Genomic DNA, 17,226 nt, shown 5'->3' on the forward strand with positions numbered 1-17,226 from the left:
ACCCAAGGACTTGGGCCATCTTCTACTGCTTTCCCAGGGCGTATGAGAGAGCTGGATCAGAAGTGGAGCAGCCGGGTCTCAAACTGGCGGTGGGCACTCTTTATAGTCTTCTATTCTGTTTATTTCTGTTTCACCCTCGGAAGAGAGGGGCATGAGATCCTGGCAGTTCTATCTCCTTTCTCATTTCTTTGTGATTTTCAACACCACCAGAGGGTTTTTTCCCCCCTTCTAATAAGCGGTAACCATGTGTGTGTAAGCCAAGGATAAAGGGAAAATGACACTGGCAGAGTTTTCTTGCCATAGGTATTACCTGCCTAGTTTCCTAGGAAACAGAAGCATGCTTTACAAATATTGAGTTGAAAAACCTTAAAGGAAACCCTAGGCTATTGTATCTGTCAATAAAATAGTTGTCCTGAAGAGGTTACATTAAATGATTGATTTTTTTTTTTAAGGATTTATTTTTTGAAAGGCAGAGTTGAGACGAGGTGGGGGAGGAGAGACAGAGAGACAGAGATTTTGATATTCAGTCTGCTAGTTCACTCCCCAAATGACTGTAACAGCTGGAGCCGGGCCATTCCGTAGCGAGGAGCCAGGAACTTCTAACACGTGTCTCACAAGTGGGTGCGTGGGTTGGGCCATCGTATGCTGCTTTTCCAGGTACATTAACGGGGAGCTGGATTAGAAGTGGAGCAGCCGGGGCTGCAGCCCGTGCTCACATGGGATGCTGGTGTTGTATACGGTGACCTTACCTGGTATGCCACAAGCTGGCCCCTAAATAATTGAATATAGAGCGACCACATTTTATTTAGAATACATCTTGCATAGTGGGTGATTCTGTGAACCTTGGATTGACATCATTATGATCGTGATCTTTGGTGCCTTATCTTTATTTACCTGTCTTGGAGAAATAAGAGACATTTTTCTTGTAGCCATTTTTGACCTAATTGGTCCCTTTTTTAGTTTTGTGAGCACTGTGTTGAATGCCAAGACTGGGGTCAATGGGTACAAAAGATGGTATACAGTGTAGATGAAACTTAACAGTTTAGTTAGAATGATGAACTCTTTTAGTCTATATGGAAAACTTTCGCAGCAGTTTGAACTCAGTACCTTTTAGTATCAGCAGCAGTTCAGATGAAAGCTTTCTGACCTTGATAAACAAGTCAATAAAAAAGAGAACAGAGAACCTTCTGAAAGAGCCTGTGAACGGTTGACAGTCAGGAGGGGAACTCGTACGTGAAAGTTGAACCTCATCCTGTCAAAAGAGCCAGCTCATGAAATCATGAGAAGACTGTGGGAATCTGGTGGGGAGACCATTGCCTCCACCCAAGGATTCCACGAAGGCCTGAGAGAGAGCTGCCAAGGGCGTGGGTTTTTGTGTGGAACTTTGTGTCCTTGATGTTACCTGAGAATCTTCCTGAAGACAACCCAACCCATTCAGTGCAGTTCTGGAATCAGATATGGGGCTTGGGAGAAGTGGCTCCGCTCAGTAAGCACTGTTCACGGTGGTCGCCCCGTCGCTGAGAATACTTTAAGTGGTTTGAATTCAGTGCCGTCTTTGTAAGGAATTGTAAATATGTAATGCAAAAGTTTAAAAATGTGACACTAAAAATGTTCACTGTAGGGAGCAAGTGTTTAGCCTGACTGTTGAAGTGCCTGTATCCCACGTCCGAGTACCTGGAATTGAACAGTTTTGCCTCTGGCTCCTGATTCCAGGTTCTTGCTAATGCAAACCTTGGGTGGGGAGGGGGCAGCTGTGGTGGCTCAAGTAATTGGGTTCCTGCTACTGACATGGAGACCTGGATTGAGTTCCAGGATCCTGCTTTGGCCCATGGTTGGGGACATTTGGAGATGAACCAGTAGGTAGGACCCTTCTCACTCTGTCTCCATTACTTTCTTTCTCTCTGCCTCTCTCTCTCTCACAAAAAGTGTGAAAGATAATACACCAGGGTTTGATCAAAAAAAGAGTTCACTCTAACAAAAATTCAGCCGTCTCAGAGGATTTATTCCTTGAGGAGTTTAGAAAATTGAGGTTTCACTGAATACAGTTTTATGTATTATCATAACCCCCTGAAATTTCTAATCTGAAATCCCACGTGGGACTTTTAATCATATTTCAAGAAAGACATGGATCTGAAAAGAGGAAATGAACTGATCTTTGCTCTACCTGGAGATTTGAAACATATGAACTTTCCCATCTGGAGGATCCATCAACAGAGTCCATAAAATGAAGACTTTTATTATATCAAATATCAGAAATCTGTCTTGGGTCTGATTTTTTCCATGGAAGTTGAGAGACCTAAAGTGTAAGACAAGTGAAAGGAAGTGGTGCTCTAGACCATGAGTAGACCCATAATAAAATATATGACTGAGATGAGGTATTTTATATTGAAAAGACTCTGTGGCAGGCTTTGTGCTTGGGTCTGGCCATACATGGCCCAGTCTTTTGTCCTTAGACACTCAGTCTGATGAGAGGAGCCAAACCAGGAAGTCATCCAGGACAAAGAAATGAAGTTCATGACATGGGATGGAAAGTGCAGAGTGCAGTGGGAAGTCCATTGTGTTGTGAGTCATTTGTTATCCCCCACGAATGAGTGTGCGTGTGCATTTGAAAGCCAAGAGCTGTAGTTTTCCAAGCCCCTACAGAGTTTAAGTTTTATAGTTGTTAATAAAGCTACTGCCCTCTACTTTCTTTGGTGCCGAAGGATTAAGGTGCTGCTAATTTGGATGGATGAGCAAGATTTTCAGCTTTTCTATGAATGTGCGCATTTGTGTGTATGACTCACATGACAGATATTTGAGTACAGTGCTCATATATGAAATGTATGAGGTTGTATAATCCGAATCTGTAAGCTATACTGATTATTTTTAAAAGTTTTTATTTTCATTTTATGTGAGAGATGAGAAGAATACACAGGGAGTGACGAAAGATATGCAAACAGAAAATTGTTCCTTGTGCTGGTTCACTCCCTAGCCAGTAGTCTAGAACTCTGCCAAGTCTCCCTTGTGGGAGGTAGGGAACCGGGTACTTGAGCCATCATCTGCTGCCTCTCAGGGTGTGGTTTACCGGAAGCTGGGTCAGAAGTGGAAGAGCTGGAACTGTAACCAAGGCACTCTGATGTGAGATACAGGCATCCCAAGCCTTCGCGTATCTGTGAGTTAAAATTGTTGAACACCTATTTGTGTGATTGACATATGAACTGTCTTCTGGCTGTTCTTTCCCCTGTAGTTTTTCACTGATACATCAGAGAAGCTCTAAAATATTTGAGAGAAATCGTCCTCCAAGGAAGAAATGACTTTCAAATTTTTTCAGTGGTAATATGTTAAAATCAGGATGATTGACATTTTTTAAAACATTTTTTTTTTAATTTGACAGAGTTAGACAGTGAGAGAGAGAGACAGAGAAAAAGGTCTTCCTTCTGTTGGTTCACCCCGCAGATGGCCGCTACGGCCGGAGCTACACTGATCCGAAGCCAGGAGCCAGGTGCTTCCTCCTGGTCTCCCATGCGGGTGCAGGGCCCAAGCACATGGGCCATCCTCCACTGCCTTCCTGGGCCACAGCAGAGAGCAGGACTGGAGGAGAAGCAACCAGGACTAGAACCTGGTGTCCATATGGGATGCCAGCGCTGAAGGCAGAGGATTAACCAAGTGAGCCACGGCGCCAGCCCAGTGATTGACATTTAAACTAAAGAAAGGCTCAGTTATGCTAGTTTGTATTTTTTCTTTTTTTTACTTCTACCTAGAGAAATCAGCCTAATGTATAATATATTGAGTGTGTGTTTGTGTGTGTGTGTGTGTGAGAGAGAGAGTGTGTGTGGATATGGGTGTGAATTCTCTCTCTTTTTAAAGATTTATTTATTTTACTTGAAAGTCAGAGTTGGAGGGAGGGAGGGAGGGGGGAAGAGAGGGAGGTAGGTCTTCCATCCACTGGTTCACTCTCCAAATGGCCACAACGGCTGGAGCTGGGCTGATCTGAAGCCAAGAGCTTCTTCTGGGTCTCCCACTTGGGTCCAGGGGCCCAAGAGCTTAGGCCATTTTCTACTGCTTTCCCAGGCCACAGCAGAGAGCTGGATTGCAAGAGGAACAGCTGGGACTAGAACCAGCGCCCATAGGGGATGCCGGTGCTTCAGGCCAGGGCTTTAACCTGATGCGCCTCTGCACTGGCCCCTGAGTATGAATTTTTAATCCTGCTTTCTTTTATGTATGATTATGAATTTTGGAGCTAGAATTTTCTTTAATAATTTATGTTTAATTCCTTTAGGTTATTCACAAGCAGATCACAATGGCCATATTATTGTTACTTCTGGTTTACAAAATCCTTTTTCATTAAATGGAATGCCAGTGTAGCTCAAATCTGTGAAGAAGTCCACATTTACTTTCTTTGTTTTTATGCATATTATTTTGCATGGGTATATGCTCACATTGTTAAAATTGTGGACTTGGAGGTAAGGTAAGATATTGGAGCTAGAAAAAGATGTGAATGAAGAGTTCTGGATGAAACTTTGAGACCTGATTCAGTGTGCTAGGGAAATAGGTAGTTTGACTTTCTTCAAAAAGCAACATTGTTGTTTCCAAGACTATATTTGTACTCCATTCATTCACTAAAGAAAATGGTGTACAGTCATTTACATGTTAGGGGTATCTCATAGAGCCCCTGCCCCTGTACTTGTGTAGCCGTTCATGTTTTCAACAATATCCAACAGAGTGATGTTTCTTACAGTGAACCTACATTGACACATAATTACCACCCAAAGAAAACAGTTTACATTAGTGTTACCTTGCGGTGTTCTGCTTTCTGTGGGTTTGCAGAAATTTATATTGATGTGTATCTACCACGATATCATACAGAGAATGTTCACTGCTCAAAAAATCTTGTGGGCTCTGCTTATTGATCATTCCTCCTTTTAACTCCTTGAAACCACTGATCTTTTTTGTTTTTTGTTTTTTAACTTTATTTGTATAAAGAATACATTTCATGTATTTCACATATACAGTTTTAAGAGTATAGAACAGAATGATACTCCCCACCATTTTTCCCCTATCTCCCTCACTCCCACCCTTCTTGTCCTCTTCTTATTTTTCTTTTAATTTTCACAATGACAAGCCTACAATTAATTCACAATCACAAGCCTAGCCCTCCACCAACAAACGATTCAACAAGTGTCAAGTAAAAAAAACCCACTGTTCCTCAAGAGTATAGACAAAGGCTGTAAACAATAATTAAATCTCAAAATGCCCATTTTGCTCATATACATTACCTTTTTTGTACTCTGTGTATTAGTTACCACTAATCAGGGAAAACATATGATGTTTGTGTTTTTGGGACTGGATTGTTTCACTAAGCATAATCGTCTCCAGTTGTGTCCATTTTGTTGTGAAAGACAGGTTTTCATTCTTTTTTATGGCTGAGTACTCTTCCATCATGTACGTATACCACACTTTCTTTATCTGATCATCAGTTGATGGAGATCTGGGTTGATCGTATATCTTAGCTATTGTCAGTTGAGCTGCTATAAACATGGGGGTACAGATAAATCTGTGATATTCTGACCTTATTTCCTTTGGGTATATTCCCAGGTGACTACTGATATTTTACATTTATATTTGTAATTTACATTTATATTGAAAGCTTTTAAGCAGCCAAGTGTCCTAAAGTAGATGACTGAGTAAATAAACTGTGGTATATCAACATAAAGAAATATTATTCGTGCTAAAAAGAAATGAGTCGTCAAGTCATGACAAGACATGGAGGAAACTAACATGAACTGTAAAAGATACATACTCTCTGGTTCCAAATGTATAACCTTCTGCAACAGATAAAACTATGGAGACAGTCAAAAGATGATCTTTTTTTGTTGTCATTACTTGTAGCTTTGATATCATATCTAGAAATTGTTGTTGACTCTGAGATCAAAAAGATTTACCCTTGTGTTTTCTTTCAACAGTTTTATGGTTTTAGTTCTTACTCTTAGGTCTTTTTTGTTCATTTTGAGTTAGTTTTTATAAATGGCATGAGGTAGGAGTCAGAAATCATTCTCCCTCATGTGATGTCCAGTTGTTCAGCACCATTCATTGAAAAGACTGTTCTTTTCCCCTCAAGTAACCCTGGCACTCCTGTTGGAAATCTGTTGATTTTAGGTAACGTAGGCTTGTTTCTGGACTCTCACTTCTATTTCATTGATACTATGCTAGTACCACACTTTTCTTGTTTATTGATGTTTTGTAGCAAATTTTGCAATGGGAAGTATGAACACTTCTTCTTTTTTTTTTTTTTTCTTCAGGATACTTTTTGGCTCTTCTGGGTCCTTTGCAATTCCATCTGTAATTTAGAATCATTTCTATGGAGACATCAGCTGGGATTCTGATAGAGATTGTATTGAATCTCTGAGTCAGTTTGGGAAATACTCTCATTTTAACAACAGTAAGGCTTCCAATTTAAAAATATGGGAGTTTTTTCATTCATAGATCTTTAATTTCTTTGAACAACGTTTTGTTTCTCTTTTGTTAAATTTCATAGGTTTTTTTTCATGCCATTATAAATAGAATTGCTTCTGTAATTTTATTTTTGGTTTCATTATAAGTGTATAGAAATACAATTTTTTGTCTTTATTTGAACTGTATTCTGTAATCTTGCTGAATTAATTTATTAACTCTAATCTTAGTGTGTTACTTAGAATTTTCTATATATAGAATATTTCATCTACAAGTAGTTTGCTTTACTTCTTCAACTTAAATTTAGATGCCTTTCTTCTCATTTCTTTTTTTTTCCCCCTTGCCTAACTTCCCTGGTTATAACTTCCACTGTAGCATTAAATTAGAATGGTGGGAACAGATACCCTTCCTAGTATCTCAGTTTTTTACATTAAGTATGATGTTAGCTGTGTGTTCTTTTTTATTATTTAAATTTTAAATTATTTTTTAACAGTCAATATAGATACAAGTCTAAGAATATAACGATATGCCTTTCCTCTTCCATTTCTCTCCCTCTCTTTTCTTCAGTTTTTGAAGTAACATTTTAAATTTACATTATAGTAAAAAGGCTTAGCGCTTTACCAGATAAGATGTTTAATCGGTAAAAAGCAAAAAAAGATCATAGTTTAATGGAAATATTGGCAACGGCTCCTGCCCCTGTGCTGTGTAACCTTTCAATGGTATGGAAAAATGACCATTTCAACCATAGTCAGTAGATTTTAAAGTAATCACAAATTGTTGAAACTGTAGTAATATAAGTTTAATTTTTTTTATATGTGCTGTTAATTCCCTTCTGGTCCTAGTTTGAGTGTTTTTATCCAGAGAGGAATTTTATTTTATCAAAAGATTCTGTTACATCTATTGATGAGTTCATATAGTTTTTTTTCTCTTTATCTGTTGCTATGGTGTTTTATATTATTTGATTTTCAAATGTAGACCAACCTTCCATGCCTGGGATAAAAAGACTTGGTTGTAGCATATAAGTATTTTTTTTTTTTTGACAGGCAGAGTGGACAGTGAGAGAGAGAGATAGAGAGAAAGGTCTTCCTTTGCCATTGGTTCACCCTCCAATGGCCGCAGCGGCTGGCGCGCTGCGGCTGGCGCACCGCGCCGATCCAATGGCAGGAGCCAGGTGTTTCTCCTGGTCTCCCATGGGGTGCAGGGCCCAAGCACTTGGGCCATCCTCCACTGCACTCCCTGGCCACAGCAGAGAGCTGGCCTGGAAGAGGGGCAACCGGGACAGGATCGGTGCCCTGACCGGGACTAGAACCTGGTGTGCCGGCGCCGCAAGGGGGAGGATTAGCCTAGTGAGCTGCGGCGCCGGCCCATATAAGTATTTTTGTATGTTATTGGATTTGTTTTGCAATCATATTCTTAAGGGATAGCTGTAATTTTATGCTGTCACTAGTTTTCTGTAGTTTGAGGGCATTCAGTTTTTTTTTTTTTTTTTTTATGAATGGAAGAGAGAACACATCTATTTTAAAAATAAAATGATGGAATCTATTTTGTTCATGAATTTGGTTTATCTTTCATGCTCCACCTTATCTTTTTTTTTTTTTCTGGTGGGCCTGGGGACAGGAGAGGAGTGGTGGACGTGGAAGTTTTTCCTGATATTGTGTGTGTGTATTTACAGGACTCGCCACGTAACTTACCTGAGAAGTAGTATCTTACTGTGTGAATTAAGTAAAAGGAATTTGATGGAGGTTAAGCTTGGATTTATACTTAGTGTTTTACTGCTTTTTTGATGATTGAGAGTGCCACAAATGATTGTTACATTTTCAGTAAGAGAATAGAATAATTATTATACACTGTTCTTTTCTGGATATATTGGACATAAAGTGATTTATCATTACAATCTAAGAAATTAAAATATTTTGTTGTAAAACATCCCAGACCCATATAATCAAAGCAATCAAATTTGCATCCTTAGACAAAATTCTTTTTTTATTTTTATACTTCAGAATACTTTGACATTCATGATCCCATGTAGGCATCACCAAAGTCCTGTAAAAAAGGTAGAGTTGATATTACCATCTTTAGGTGCCAGAAAAACAAAATTCGGCCTTGAAAGGCATTCGGATTGCAGGTCTGTATAGTGCAGAGAAAATATAGTAATGTAGGTGTTCAGAATCCTAGCCCTGTGCTCCCTGTGCTAAATGAGGTTTACATAGAAGTTCCATCTGATACTATATTGATAATGGCTCTTCTCTTGTTGGTGGTGGTTGTGTTGGAGTTGAAAGGTAGTAGAAGCCAGTATTTTCACTAAGGGAGAGCATTTATCTTTGGTGGAATTTCAAAGCAAAAGGTTTTCCAAATGGTAGTAAGAATTGCTTTGTCTTTGGGCCTGAGCTCGCCTTCTGTCTTTCATGGAGTTTTTTTATCTGGCTTCTCTCTCCTAGGGCCCCTTGATGCTGAGACAGAGCTGGACCATCCTTTGTTCCCCGGTCTGTAGCATGCCCCTTCCTCCAGTCACTCCCCATGTGAAGTTTCTGAGAATAAGAGTATATAAGAGTATATTGGTAAAGCTACTCTGGGCTGTGCAGCTCATTAGTGCTCTCATTAAGAATGCACTTGGGTGCAGTAAGTGGCAGTTCCTTGTTTTCTGCTCATTAATTATTTGTACTTTGATTGGGCTTCACTGGTAGCCTAATTCTGCTTTCTTCTCCATGAAGCATTGAGAAATACCAATTAATTGCATCTTACACTTTACAGATATTCTCATTTGATAATAACAACTGGAGGACTTATTATTTTTCCTAGTTGACAAATAAAATAACCTAGGACTCATGAGTTTTTAAGTGATTTGCTTGGAGTATCTTGGCTACATGCTGGAACCAGCTGGGCCTGGACATGTGCCATCCATCCGATTATAAACTCCCTGAGAGCAGCCAGTATGTTTTGATCACTGTTTTAGCCCAGCACTTGATACATTTAGGAGCTCAGATATGTGTTCACTAGGTATTGAGCACCTGCTACATACAATGTAGCTGACCCCAGTACCTGTGCTAACCTGTGGTTGCTTCAGTAAAAACAGTTCTGGACCCTGGCATTGAATCTGAGCCTCTCTTTGTATTTCCCCCTGGGGCATTAGCTACTTTTCATGGGTGAGAACATCCTGTGAAGTTAAAAAAAAAAAAAAAAAAAAAAAGAACAACCCAAAAAGCCATTCTGCTGTCTTGTCTCTGACCTGCGTAACTGCTGACAGAGGACCTGTGTGGACCGTTAGTCTTAGGCTCTTCTGGGGGTTGAGCCTCTGCTCCTGCGTGCTGCTGTTGGCAGAACGCGTGCAGCTGCTGTTCCATGTCTGAAATTCACTCCCTGTGTCCTGCCCTCTACTTCCTGTTCCGCAAGTTGACCTCAGAGGTCATTCTCAGGGGCACCTGCATGAAGTGTCTAGACAGTATGTATTTCAGAAGATACAAGGAGAAGGAATATGGTAGATTTGAGCCTTTAAGACAAAAAGAATAGCAGGTGATGATTAGGTAACAGTATTTGTGATTAGATAATAATTCTTTAAAATGAATGATTGGTTTTTAAAAATTTAAATTTTTATATGAAGTCTTGAAGACTCAGTTTATCTTCCATAATTTTACGTGTAAAATATACTGTAGCTTTTCCATCCTGAAGGGGATCGTTTGTCTAATTTAAGGTTTTAGCAGATACCAGCAATCTGTTCCAATGCAAAGAATTGCCTTTGTACTTTGAAGCTGCATGAAATTACAGTATTTCTCAGTGTTCTACATACAGTTTCACTAGAATAACAAATGTGTGTATTAATATGTGTAGTCCTGGGCTTAATCCCAAATGCTTAAAATCAGACCCTTTGACGGGAGTCTGGGAGTTGGCATGTTGACAGGTTCCTCCTTGATCCTGGGCCCTTTGGTGGATCCCAGCTCTGGACCAGCACCACAGAGATCTGGGTTGACTCCGTGCTCCATCATTTAAGGCTGCTAAACTTTAGGAAAATTCCTGGATCTCTCCAGACCTGTATACTGCTACCTGGAAATGGGGATGGTACTATTTGTAGTGACGCCAAGGAAGTGTGTGAAGTCTGTGTAACCTAGTTAGTGCCGTGCTGCTCAAGTTGCTGTTGGTAGCAAGGGCATCTACAATGGTGGTGCTTGTGTTGATGCTAGTCCTGTGTTTCTTGCATTAAGTTCTCTCACTGTCTTGGGCTGTACCTGGGGAAAGAACCTGTGGACTGTGGGTTTTGTATTCATACCTTAACATAAATTTTATGTGATTTTTGGGGTAAGAGATGAGGATTCCCCAGTTTTGCATGTGTTAATAAGAACACAAAAGATACTGAGAAGTCTTCAGCAAAAAGATTTTGAAAGGTGGAGCAATTAGAATGCTGTTCAGTGGTCATGTGGGTTTGATTGATTATAGGTGCTTTTCTCTGTGTATTTCTTTCGTGTGTGTGTGTGTGTGTGTGTTTTTGACAGACAGAAAGGTCTTTCTTCTGTTGGTTCACCCCCCAAATGGCCGCTAAAGAGCGCTGACGAAGCCAGGAGCCAGGTGCTTCTCCTGGTCTCTCATGCAGGTACAGGGCCCAAGCACTCGGGCCATCCTCCGCAGCCTTCCTGGGCCACAGCAGAGAGCTGGCCTGGAAGAGGCGCAACCGGGACTAGAACCCAGGGTGCCGGGGCCGCAGCAGAGGATTAGCCTAGTGAGCCGCGGCGCCGGCCAGTTGTTGTGTTCTTTTTTGCAGGCCTACCTCCTTCTTTGGGCCCTTGTCTTAACTGGTTATGATACAGGACTGTACTATATTATTTAAGTCCAATGTTTATATTGTATAACTAACATGATATTTAACATTTCTCTTTACAAGAAATAAAACAACTTCCTGCAAACAATGGTGAAAAGACTTCATGTGCCCTTTAATGAATACTTTTATTGGCATACTGTCTCTCTCCCATAAGGTAGGCAAAAATTCCCATCTTCTGATATCTTGGCCACTTTGTGTTGCTGGCTCAGAGGGTTTTATTGTTTGATGGGGTAGATAAAAATGCTCCTGATGTTTCCTACTCACTCTAAATTTAGACTACACCTACAGTATTCCTTTTGACTTTGTTCTTTCTCAAGCCATCTATTTAAATACAGTCCTAAAGCTTAAGTGGAACACTGTTACTGGGGGTAAGAGAGCGCAGATTACCGTCTTTGTAACCATGCAGAAGCCTACATTCCCACGCAGCACTCTGTAAGCTCTAGTGATTATTACACTTTGTCACCACCAGGGTAAATGTATAATGGTTGCTTCTTGGGAGATGTAAGTGGAGTGGTGGGAAGAACTTGACCTTTAAATCCAGGGCAGTTATGGCACAGCACGGTAAGCCACCACGTGAGATGGTTGCATCTGGTGTTGGAGTGCCTCACTGGAGTCCCAGCTACCCTGAGCTTCTGACCCAACTTCCTGCTAATGTTCCTGGGAGACGGTGGAAGATGGCCCAAAAACTTGGGTTCCTGCCACCCATGTGGGAGACTGAGATGGAGCTCTTGGCTTTGGCCTGGCCCAGCCCTAGCAGTTGTGGCCACTTGGGGAGTGTACCAGTGAATGAAAAAAATTCTGTTACTCTGCCTTTCAAGCAAATAAACAAACAGAAATAAGTAAATCTTTAAAAAGAGATCCCTTGATATTTGGGGCAGAGGACAGTAGGGGAAATCTGTTGCCAATCACTGCACAGAACAGAATGATCTGGTTTGTGGTTCTGTAGTATCTGTACCAGAAAGAGGACTCTTAGTGTGTTATATTACACTTCTAGGAAGTTGAAAAAATTTGTATCTGTTATAGGGAGTAAGGTTGATTTGATGCTCTTATGCTCTCCTTCTGTTTTATTAGAATATATATTTGTTTCCTGGCAAGTATGCATTGGATTATAAAACATGTCAAATTCACTTAGAGAGTTCAATCTATAGTATTTCTTAATAGGGAACTCACATACTTGTTCTGTAACAGTGAAATACCTATTTTGGCTATTTGAATTATTGTATTTTACTTTATAATCCTCTGCTTACATTCCTGTTTTTCCCCCGTCTCAAATCCCCATCTGCTGCTTTCTACTTAACTACATACTCTCTTTAATGATTCCAACTCTCCACATTTCACGCCTGATTCGTATGCTACCAGCTTCCAAGACGTTATCCTGCTTTCCAAAGTCAAAATGAATGATTTTTTTTTTTGTATTTCAGCCTCTGTTCTCTAATAGTCATTCTGCATAGACACATATTTCTCAGTTATTTTGTCAGCTTTTATTTTGTTTCTTTTTAAAGATTTATATATTTGTGAGAGGCAGAGATAGAGAGGTCTTCCGTTGGCTGGCTCACTCCCCAAATGGCTACAATGGCTGGAGCTGAGCTGATCTGAAGCCTGGACCCAGGAGCTTCTTTGCAGGTCTCCCATGTGGGTGCAGGGGCCCAAGTGCTTGGGCGATTTTTCCATTGCCTTCCCAGGTGCATTGGCAGGAAGTTGGATCAGAAGCTCAGGGTAGCTGGGACTCCATTGCGGCACTCCCAACACCAGATGCAACCATCTCAAGTGGTGGCTTACTCTGTTGTGCCACAACTATCCTGGATTTAGTCAAGTGCCGGGACTCGAACCAGCATCCAAATGGGATACCGGTGCTGCAGACTGAGGCTTAACCTGTTATGCCACAGTGTTAGCCCCTCTGGTCAACTTTAATGATTGGTATTGTACATCCAGTTGAACCCATGAAATTACCATTATTTAATCATTTTTGAGCTGTAAAACTTGTCAAGTTTATGTTGCTGAACCTAATACTCATTTCATCCTTAATTGTACAAACTCTGGGGGCTGGCTCCATGGCTCACTTGGTTAATCCTCTGCCTGTGGCGCTAGCATCCCATATGGGCACCGGGTTCTAGTCCCAGCTTCTCCTCTTCCAGTCCAGCTCTCTGCTGTGGCCCGGGAAGGCAGTGGAGGATGTCCCAAGTGCTTGGGCGCCTGCACCGGCGTGGGAGACCAGGAGGAGGCAACTGGCTCCTGGCTTCAGATTGGCATAGCTCCAGCCATAGCAGCCATTTGGGGGGTGAACCAATGGAAAAAAGGAAGACCTTTCTCTCTGTCTCTCTCTCTCTCACTGTCTGTAACTCTACCTGTCAAATAAATAAATAAAATCTTAAAAAAAAAAACTAATTGTACAAACTTTGGGAAACAAGCTATGATCTGAGTTATGTGGCTTATACTTGGGGTTGGATTTATATATCTATCATAGAGCATTTGGGGTTTGCACTTGGGAATGTATTCCATAAATGCTTGTTGAAATGAAATGTGTTCAGTTGGATTTGTTTACTCTTTGTAAGATAGGTATAATTGATCTACAAAGGATGCCTGTGGGCCACACCCTTTTCAAGCCAGGATATTTGAGTCCCCTATGTACTTTGCCCAACATACTTCAATATTGCAATTAGATAACCAATGTTAAACTCCTTGTCTCAAAGTCATGCTTCTGTATGTTTAAATTTTATGCTGTGTTACCTCTGTTGAAAGATTTTTCTTTACTTTGCTTGTACTTTTTAAATTTTGCTTTATGTTGTGCAAAAATCATAATTCTTTTATTTTCTACTTTTCCTCTCTCAACATTTTCTGACCAACTAAATTTTTGCCTGAAGATATGTCAGTGTGTCCTCTCCCCAGCTACTTGGCCTGCGGAAAATATTCCCCAGTTCTATTTGTTTAATCATGAAAAAGAAAATCCTTTCCTTCCTTTGAAGTTATCATCTGTGCTTGCTAAAGGTCTAGTTAAATCACAAGAGATAAAAGTTATTCTGACAACCTTGGATGTTCCTTGCCCTTTTGCCAGAAATAGCAAACTGGATACTCATCTTGTACAAAAATATAGACATGTTTCTCTTCACTAAAAATATTTTGTGTTTGGTCATTCTTAGAGGGGCAGAAGTCTAAGTCAACTCAGTGTGGAATACAGGGGTTGGGGCAGTGAGGCTGTTGGTGTGGTCAGAGGGAAAGGTGGTGAGGGGGAACAAAGTGTAATGCATTTGAATGCAGAAAAGTGTGCTTTTGCTTTATTGACAGATTCTTGAGTTTAGTATTGAACAATCACTTTTATAGCTACTAATAGAGAAATTTCCTCAATATGTTTTTTAGCTCACACTTTTTACCCAACTGTGAGAAACTTTACCTAAGAATAGGACATTTTGGAATTGGAGAGAAAGCTCAATCTCTGAATGTTAATATTATGTAGTATCATGCATGAAAATCTTTTTCTGTGAATTTCATTTCTTGATTAAATAATTTTGCAACATGATACTTTTTGTAGATTAAATTCTTTGTCTTTTTCATCCTGGCTCTCTTACTAGCTACTGGGAAAGTTGGTGGAAAATGGAATTTTGAAATAATTTTTTTTTTGGTGGAAAAACAAACTGAAGTCCATGCATGCATGTGAGGGGTCTTCAAAAAGTTTATGAGAAAATGCATATTAGTAAAAATTTTGAATGCCTGGATTTCAGAATTTTTGTACCAAAATAAACTTTTTAATAATATATTTTAAAGATTTTTTTCATTTAGTTGAAAGGCCAAGTTACAGAAAGAAAGAGAGTGAGTGAGAGAAAGAGCGCTCTTCCATCTGCTGGTTCACTCCCTAAATGGCTACAACTGCCAGGGCTAGGCCAGGCTGAAGTCACCAGCCAGGAGCTTCTTCTAGACCTCCCCTGTGGATGCAGGGACCCAAGCAGATGGACCATCTTCTGCTTTCCAGGCCATTAACAGGGAGCTGGATTTGAAGTGGGAAGCCAGAACTTGACCTGGTGCCCATATTGGATGCCAGTGTTGCAGGTGGCAGCTTGACCTGCGCCACAGGCCATTTTCCCCATACTTTTTGAAGTGTCCTTATATAGATGTTTTTTATTTTTAGACTGACCCATTGTTTGAGAGGACTGAATCTGAGATACTGTAGTGTATACAGTTGAATTGTTAGTTTTAATAATGACACCTGCTTTCTGAGATTTCTAATAAGAGTGGAGTAGGGGAACAGGTTATTGTAGTTGATGGAGGCTTTCCATATGTGCATGTAATGATGTTGTGTATGTGTTTATGGTGCTTCAGGGAATCAAATTCCAGTGTAGAGGTCAGTGTGTTCCCTGGGCCCAGGATGGTACCTTGACATGGCAAATCCATAATTACTATCTGTTGAGTGAATGGTTGACTTGATAAATAAAATGTCTACTGATCACTTAAACTGTATACTGAGTGTCGAACGAACATAGAAAAAATATAATATTAAATGTGGTTGTTAAGGTATATTAGAAGTATAGGAAAAAAGTCATGTATACTAATAATGATTAGTACTGACATCTCTAGTACTTAAGGTTATTTTTAATTATAGAGGGGATAGAAGATGGAGGCAGTAGTTCTGATAAAGTCGTCTTCCAATTACTGAGTACTTATTTTCCACCATTTATTGTGTTCAGTGTTTTACATACTTTATCTCAGTGAATCCTCATGACAAGTGTGTGATTATCACAATACCTGTTAATCCTCCATGATGTCGCTGAGGTTCAGTGTCTTGCTTAAAACCATCTAGCAGTTCCATGGCAGAGCTAGGTTATGAGACCAGTTCTATCCTTTGCAGTTACTATCTTGCTGTTCAGCTACTTTACTGGCTTCTGGAACTCTCTGGGCCAGGATAGGTCTCAGGTGATAACTTCATACCAGAGGGTGTCTGGACACCTGCAGATCCAATAAAAGGCTTAGTGCTCTACTTAAACCAGAGTAGTGTGATGCAGATCCAGCTGCTCCAGGGATCTGGGAGCTGGGCTCTGCTGAGAGGTTTTAGTTCAGTGGTGTCTGAAGAGGGAGTATTGTAGAGGCTGGAAGGGGCTTCCTTTACCTGTGTTCTCATCAGTTTCGGTATGACAATCCACCTCCCTTTTAAAGTAACATTTCTAAGCTGATCAGTTGCTATCATGGACAGTGTTTTCCATACACCTATAAACAGTTGATGAAAACAAAAAGAAGTGTTGAATGTGACTGCCTTTGTGTTATTTGCAATTTGTGAATTGTAATGTAATTGATAGACCTCTGTTTTCCAAGTCTGTCATTCGGGAAGCCTTTCCACAAATGAGTTATCTTATCCCAACCCCCAGAAATTCCAAGTCAGTAGGTTTGAGATATGGGGTAAGAAAGTCTTATGCATTTATCTAACATGTACCAGGATACTTCAAGAGCTAGGTAGAAAATGGACTTAAAATATTTTTTGGTGCAAAAATTTTGAAATCCATACATACACATATTGCTTGAAAAATCCCTTACCCATTTTTGAGCATTCAGCTAAGTAGTGATAAGTAAATTCATTGTATATTGCAAAGTTATTCAACAGACTTCCGGAACTTTTTCATTTGGCACAATGAAACTCCATGTCTTTTACACAACTCCCCATTTCCGGTTTCTCCTAGCTACTGGTAGCCACTGTTTCATTTTCTATTTCTATGAATTTGTCTGCTATAGAAACGTCATTTATTAGAATAGATAGTATTTGTCTTTTTTGATTGGCTTGAACATATGTCTTCCAAGTTCACCTATGTTATAACATGTAATAGAATTTCCTTCTGTTTTGACTAAATAGCACTGTACAGTATGTGCATACCACATCCACTCATTCTTTGATGGACATTTGGGTTATTTGCATCTCTTGGCTATCATGTATAGGGCTAATGTGAACACCATTGTGGAAAGTATCTCTTCCACACCCTGCTTTCAGTTCTTTTGGGTATATACCCAGAACT

General features: G+C 40.1%; 1 protein-coding gene across 4 annotated transcripts in view; it reads left to right on the forward strand.

The window, feature by feature from the left end:
- Nucleotides 1–17,226, forward strand: part of KLF12 (KLF transcription factor 12) — a 503,891-nt gene that overhangs the window by 44,944 nt on the left and 441,721 nt on the right. Inside the window, exon 2 of one of the 4 annotated variants that reach the window (XM_062194088.1) lies at nucleotides 11,300–11,390. The exons of the other annotated variants lie outside the window; for them this stretch is intronic. The gene's annotated coding sequence lies outside the window, so the exon portion shown is untranslated. The remainder of the gene's footprint in view (nucleotides 1–11,299; nucleotides 11,391–17,226) is intronic. 4 annotated transcript variants of the gene reach the window in all.

This window comes from Lepus europaeus, chromosome 6, assembly GCF_033115175.1.
Source record: "Lepus europaeus isolate LE1 chromosome 6, mLepTim1.pri, whole genome shotgun sequence".
NCBI lineage: Eukaryota > Metazoa > Chordata > Mammalia > Lagomorpha > Leporidae > Lepus > Lepus europaeus.